Here is an 8,027-nt window from a genome sequence, read left to right as displayed (position 1 = left end):
ATATTTAAGTGGGAGAGAATGTAACGACCCAACCGGTCGTTTTGACTTTTAGAATCCCGTTCCCCTAAATAAAACTTCCAGTATGTGTTTTTAATGATTTATGACTTGTGGGGATGGTTGGTTCAGGATTTGGAAGTGTGTGAGTTGAAATCGGAACACTTGCTTCCTTAAGTTAGCTTTAAATGGACAAGTTTGACTTCGGTCAACATTTTGAGAAAACGACCCCGGAATCGGGATTTAACGGTTCCAATACGTTCGTATGATGATTTTGGACTTGGGCGTATGTCCGAAGCAGGTTTTGGATAACCCAGGAGCGTTTTGACGCTTAATAGTAAAGATCAACTATTTGAAGGTTTAAAATTCTTTAACTTTGGTTTGGAGTAGGATTTTGAGTAATTGAAGTTCGTTTGGAATTTCGAGTTCGGGAATAGTTCCGTATAGTGATTTAAGACTTGCACGCAAATTTTTGTGTCATTCCGAGTAGTTTAAGTATATTTCGGCGCATTGGAAGTAAATTGAAGAACTTGAAATTCTTAAGTTTGAATCAATTTGGTTTAGGGTATGATTCTTAGATTTGATGTTGTTTTACGCGTTCCGAGAGTTCGAGCGAGTCCGTTTTATGATTTCAAACCTGTTGGTATGTTCGGGCGGGGCTCCGGGGGTCCCGAGTGTTAACTGGACGAGGCTCGGACCAATTTCGGACTTGGGAGAAAAATGCTGAAGCTTTCTGCTTCTAGTACGATCGCACCTGCGCTTGGACACCCGCAGGTGCGACCCTCGCAGATGCGAGCTTCAATCGCAGAAGCGGAAGGGGGGAAAGAAGGCCTGCCATCGCAAGTGCGGAACATTGGGTGCACCTGTGAACGCGCAGGAGCGAGAATATTTGAGCAGATGCGACCTTGGCCCAGGCGAGTGGAACTCGCACCTGCGAGGAATTTCCGCTGGTGCGAAAGCCGTATGTGCGGTAGCCCTCCGCAGGTGCGAAAAAGCTGTTTGGGCAGAATGTTAAAAAGGGGCGAGGCTGAGCCATTTTTGTCTGTGTTTCCTCCATTTTTGGGCGATTTTGGAGCTGTTCGAGAGAGGATTTCAACTAGCAACATGAAGGTAAGTTAATTTTACACACTTAGAGTTAAATACATAGATTATGGGTAGATTATAACTAGTAAATCTTAGAAATCAAAGGCTTAGGTGAAAAACCTAGATTTTTATAAAAATGAGATTTTAACCACGAAAATAGTTATGGAATTGGGTAGAAATTATATATTTAAGTTCTTGAGATTATGGGTACCATTTTCATCCGAAAATTTCTAGAATCCGAGCACGTGGGCTTGGGGTGAATTTTAAGAATTTTACCATTTTGGATAAGGTAATTTATTTAATAGATAAATTTCGAATCATTTAGCATATATTAATTATTTTGTATAATATTTGGATAGTTTTGGATTTTCGGCGTCGAATCGAGAATTCAACGCGACGTGGTAATCAGAAAGTGGACTTTGAGACAAGGTAAGTCTCTTGTCTAATCTTGTTAGAGGGGAATTACCCTATAGGGATTAAATTAAATAATTGTTGCTAATTACAGGGGCTACGTACGCACGAGGTGACGAGAGCCCGTGCGTAGCTACTATTAATGCTAAAGTTCGGGTAGTTTAGAACACAAAGCATGAATTACTTGTGTAAATTATATTCTTTGTTTAATTAATATTAATTGATATATATGAATATATTGTGAATTGTTAGATAAAGATATTAAAGGATGAAAATATCATATGCTTGATTTTCTATTTAAATTAATTAATTGTTAAAAGAAATTGTTCTTCCTCCCGAATTTATCTTATAATAAATATACTCTCCTTCCGGAGGTACATAAGAAAATGTTCTCCTTTATTGTGGAGCGGGCCGAATGCCTCGGCACGATAGATGCATCTATGGATCGTGCCGCACGTCCCTCGGCAGTGTACACCACACTCTGGATCGGGCCGTACGTCCTCGGCAGAAATCGTGCTTAATAATAATAATCACACGATACCTTAATAGTTTATTGCACCTTGTGAGCTAATTGATAAATTGGAAATCATTGGAATTTATTGAATTATTATTCCTGCTTGTTAAGAATTATTGTTATTCCTGTAAATGAGACTAATTGATAAATTTGAAAATTTATTGGAATTGAAGGAATTTAATTAATATATTGAGAATTACTGCATTTGAAGGAATTTAATTATTTCTACTCATCAATAAAATTACTGTTAACTCTGTGAATCACGTTGATATAAATATTTCTATTTCATGATTATTTAATATTATTGACCCATAGTGAGTGTCAAAGTCAGCCATCTCGTCTATACCTCTTTGAGATTAGGCTTGATACTTACTGAGTATACGTTATTTTTGTACTCATACTGCACTTGCTGCACATTTTATTGTGCAGGTACATATATGTCTAGTGGCCTTGTGGGTGCAGAGGTGTGGTTAATAATTGTTGGGATATATGTGAGCTGCATTCTGTATTACGATCCGCAGTCAACAGAGTCTCCTTGAGGGTTATTATATTTTTCCAGTCTAATTTGTATTCTAGACAGATGCTGTATTTTATTTTTACTTCCCTAGTAAATGCCCGTGCACTTGTGACACCGGGTTTTGGGAATGGTTGTGAATTGTTTAGACATTTAGTTTTTAAAAATATTTATCATTTACTCTATGAGTTTTATCTTCATTATTTCATTGAAGAAATTTTGATTTCAAAAATACTAAAATGGGTAATTAAGTGAAGTTTGTATTGTTGGCTTTCCTGATAGCGGTGTCCGGTGCCATCACGACCTTAATAGATTTTGGGTCGTGACATATTTGAAAACTACAAACTCTGCAGCATATAGTACTGAAGGTATCTTTGATTCAAAACCAGAAAAAAATGCATAAAATGGTGCAGAACAAAACGCCAGTATAATATGCTAGACTTTTCTTAATTAATATCTAAAACTCAGAAACTTCCAACAGATTATTATATTGGAAGTGTCTGTGATTCAAACCGGAAGAACACATCTACGTTTTTAAGGTTCCCCTAATGTCCTGAATAAAATGCTAAACTTTTATGATTAAATATGTGAAAACTACAAACTCTGCAGTATATAGTACTGGAGGTATCTTTTATTCAAAACCTGAAAAAATACTGCATAAAATAGTGCAGAACAAAACGCCAGTATAATATGCTGGACGTTTCTTAATTAATATCTAAAACTCAGAAACTTCCAGCAGATTATACTGGAAGTATCTGTGATTTAAACCAGAAGAACATATATAAGTTTTTAAGGTTCCCCTTATGTCCTGAATAAAATGCTAAACTTTTATGATTACATATGTGAAAACTAGAAACTCTGGAGCACATAGTACTGGAGGTATCTTTGATTCAAAACCAAAAATAATACTGCATAAAATAGTGGAGAATAAAATGCCAGTATAATATGCTGAACTTTTCTTAATTAATATCTAAAACTCTGAAACTTCCAGCAGATTATATTGGAAGTATTTGTGATTCAAATAAGAAGAACACATCTAAGTTTTTAAGGTTCCCCTAATGTCCCAAATAAAATTCTATACTTTTATGATTACATATATAAAAACTACAAACTCTACAACATATAGTACTGGAGGTATCTTAGATTCAAAACCAGAAAAAGTACTGCATAAAATGGTGTTACAGTGTTTGATTCAAAACCAGAACAAAACACCAGTATAATAGGTTGGAGCTTTCTGAATTGATATGTAAAACTCATAAAATTCCAACGTATTATACTGGAAGTATCTGTTGTTTAAAGCAGAAGAACACATCTAAGTTTGTAATGACCTAAATAAAATTTTGGACTTTTATGATTACATATGTCAAAACTACAAACTCTTGATCATATAGTACTGGAGGTATCTTTGATTCAAATCCATAAAAAATGCTACATAAAATAGTGCAAAACAAAACACCAGTATAATATGCCGAACCTTTTGTTATTGATATGTAAATTTCACAAACATCCAGCATTTTATACTGGAAATATCTGTGATTCAAACTAGAAGAAAACATCTAAAATGTCTATTGTTCCTCTAATGTTCTCCAGCATATAATACTGTAAATTTTTCCGATTCATCTTACAAAAAACAAAAAAGTGAATGGCTAATCTTTCCCCTATTTCTTGAATAAAATGCAGGATACTAATATCTAATTATTTGTGTACTTTAAATGCAGGATGCATACAAATTTCTTGATTATTACTTTTGATGGAAAATGGACACCAGATTACAAGTATTTAGATCATAAAATGAAGCTTCTGCCTTTAAATGATGGGACTTTATTTGACGAATTCATTAATAAGATTTTTGAAGTTATAGAGTTCGACATGAACAAGTTTGAAGCAACAACATGGCTTAATATCAACCTAGGTACTGGCAAGTGAATACATGTAACAAAACATGAAGAACTTACTTCCTGTATGATGCTTTTAAGAAACGATCTATACTACAAAGGCTGCAAATTTGTTGTTGATATATCAGAAATACTTTCTGAAATTTTACTAGAGATTAACAACAAGAAGGTAATGCAATAATGGAGATTGACAATCAACAATTATTGAAGGGAACCACATATGTTCCAGAAGAGCAAGTCATGCTGATATCTGAAATACCAGAAGAGCAAGACATGCCGATTTCTGAAATTACAATGGAAAACGAGAGTGTAATTCCTGTGAAAGATCAACACTTTGAAAGACTACACACAATTGAAGGGAGAAAAAGGAAAGCAAAAGGAAAGGCAAAAGAATCCCCATCAATAATACTAATGGAAAATGCATCATTGGATGATGTAAAACTGGGGTCTATTTTTCAAGAAAAAAATGCTATGATTAGATGTTTTTGATTAGCAGCTGTCACGACCCAATTTCCCCTCCGTTGGGTAACGTGATGGCACCTAGTCTTAGGGACTAGGTAACCCTAATATCTTCTGAATAACAATAATAATAAAGTAACATCTAATAATTTCTGAAATGGAATTCTCTATACAATTTACAATTTCCAAAACTGGCAGTACAAGTCATAAGCTCAACAAAGTTTGCTATAATTTTCTAAATACAACTGTTTGAAATAAAGTAACAGTATGAATACAAATCAGAAGGTGACTCCGAAGCCTGTGAACGCAGCAACAGGTTTACCTTGAGTCTCTACAGCAACAGTCCGCACAACTAGCTAATGATCAATTGACTTCGAAATACCTAGATCTGCACAAAAATGTACAGAAGTGTAGTATGAGTACAAAACGGCGGTACCCAGCAAGTATCAAGACTAACCTCAGTGGAGTAGTGACGAGGAACAATCAAGACACCTATTGGACTAAATAACCTGAACAAGTGTAAGTATAGGAGCAACAGAGTATGATATCTATATAGAGACTACGCGAAGTGGCAAATAATACGGTAATTTCAATAAGGAAGGAAACAACAACTATCAGCGGAACACCATAATAATGACATAGAAGAATGAACGGGAAACACGGCCTAAATCTGATAATCCTAGATAAAGAAAGGACAAGTAACAACTCAACAAAACGACAACTTTCACACCAGGTTTTTGTCAATAATATCCACGAGGTACCGAACCTCATACTATTCACAACTCAAGGGTTCCAATACCTGAACCCTAACACTTGGCATCCTGTGCCCTCATTACACTTCATAACCTCACTGACGACTAACTTGCAAAATAGAGCCATTCTCATATAGAAGGCAAGTAAATAAGGGTGTTCATCTATACTCAACAATAACAAGGAAACTTCTTAACCGATAAGAGTGCTCAACTACGTGTATGCTTGTGCAGGTGTCCTTACATAGTTCATGCCCGCTAGTAAGTACAGGAAAAGAAATGGACAACACGTAGAATCTTTCACACAACTTTCCACAAGATAAAGCTCACACAGGTAAGTGCACCACTACAAAAACATCAACAACAAGAATGGCCCCAGACCATCACAAGTCATCACAAATCAATCCCTGACATAGCCCACCTTGTTTCGCCACGTGTGCAATAGTAAAGTAAATTCCCGCCTTATCACGCCACACGTGCATAATAATGTTCCCACCTTGTCTCGCCACATGCGCAACCCACCCACCCCCCACACATACAAACACACACACACACACACACACACACACATATATATATATATATATATATATATATATATATATATATATATATATATATATATATATATATATATATCCCGCCTTGTCACACCGCATGTGAAAATATCAATAGTAACATTAGCACGACAGAGATCTCGTGCAACCCCATAACAACAACCGCATGGCAGAAATCTCGTGCATCACAATAACAACCGCACGACAGAAACCTCGTGCATCATAACAACTAGTACAACAACAACAATAACACTAATACAAGGGTACGGCAAATAAATCAACTCAGAAATTCCAGAATTCAAAGGAACGGAGGAACTAATTCACAAGGAGTAGGCACAATAGAGAATGCTAGTCATAATAGGAACAACTCAACAAGGGAGAAAATAATATGTAACAACGGTCCCACAAGTACAGCTCAACAACGAGGGAGATATCACGAGTCAATAATTCCAATAAGGATAAGTCAACTAAGATATAGGATATCTACACTTCTTTTAAGGTTGGGCAAGTACAAAAGAGACACAACAACTTCAATTAAGGATAAGCAGTATAAAGATAATCATGACCTCAATTAAGGATGAACAATTACAGAAGAGATAATTATAACTTCAAATAAAGATAAGCAGTTAGGGGAAAGATAACATGGCAATAGAAGAGATAACAATTTCAGTTAAGGCACAGATGGCTCAAATAAGCAACAAGGGCGGATCATGAAGCAATTAATTCAAATTAAAGCAGGTAGAGGTGAAACTAGTAATTAAGAGAAGTATTCATAACATAACAACTGCATAATCAATGAATACAAGTACCTTAAAATCCCAAAAGGCCAACTTTCCACAAATAAGTCCGAGCATGTGCTCGTCACCTCGCGTACACGAACTACAATTAGCATAGAAGACTCAAATCCTAAGGGGGTAGTTTCCCCCACACGAAGTTAGGCAAGATACTTACCTCAAAGAAGACAAACCGATACTCAAAAATGAACTTCTCGGGTGAAATGGCCTCCGGACAGCTCAAATCTAATGAAAATAAGTTCAAAGCACAATAAAACTCATAAGAAACTATTCCGGATCATAAAGCCTCAATTATTATCAAAATCTAAAAATCGACCCAAAAGTCGACCCCCGGGCCCGCACCTCGGAACCCGAAAAATTTCACAAAACCCGAACACCCATTCCAATACAAGTTCAACCATACTAAAATTATCAAATTCCGATACCATTTCGTCCCTCAAATCATGATTTTTCATTTTGAACTTTTTCTTCAAAAATCTCCATTTTCCTCAACTAAAAATACAAAATAAAGATAAAACTAAAGATAAAATCATGGAATATAATAAAATTTAGGTGAAGAACACTTACCCAATTGATTTTCTTGCAAAACCCTCAAAGAAGCTCCCAAAACCGAAGTCTAAAACTCAAAATATGAAGAAAATGGCCAAACCCTCAACTTATATGATTCTACCCAGGACTTCCGCATCTGCGGAAAAGGAAGCGCATCTGCGCTCTCGCATTTGCAAGAAATCGTTCGCACCTGCGAACTCAGCTAGCCAGGCCTGGATCTGCCTCTGCGATCAAATAGCCGCACCAGCGAGTGCGTGCCTGCGAACAAATGTTCCCTTCTGCGGACTCCCCCTCCAGTTCACTCTCCGTATCTGCGGCACTTCAAGCGCATCCGCGGGCTCGCAGATACGGAAACTCCCTCGCACCTATGACCCCTGGCCATCTCCTCATTCCCGCTTTTGCGCTTGGCCTCTCACATATGCATGTCCACACCTGTGGCCACCCCACCGCAGGTGCGATTACACCAGAAGCTTGAAAGCTTCAGCAATTACACAAGTCCAAATTTCGA

The sequence above is a fragment of the Nicotiana tomentosiformis genome, chromosome 7 (assembly GCF_000390325.3).
Source record: "Nicotiana tomentosiformis chromosome 7, ASM39032v3, whole genome shotgun sequence".
NCBI classification, from domain to species: Eukaryota; Viridiplantae; Streptophyta; class Magnoliopsida; order Solanales; family Solanaceae; genus Nicotiana; species Nicotiana tomentosiformis.
Note: the sequence above shows the minus strand (reverse complement) of the source record.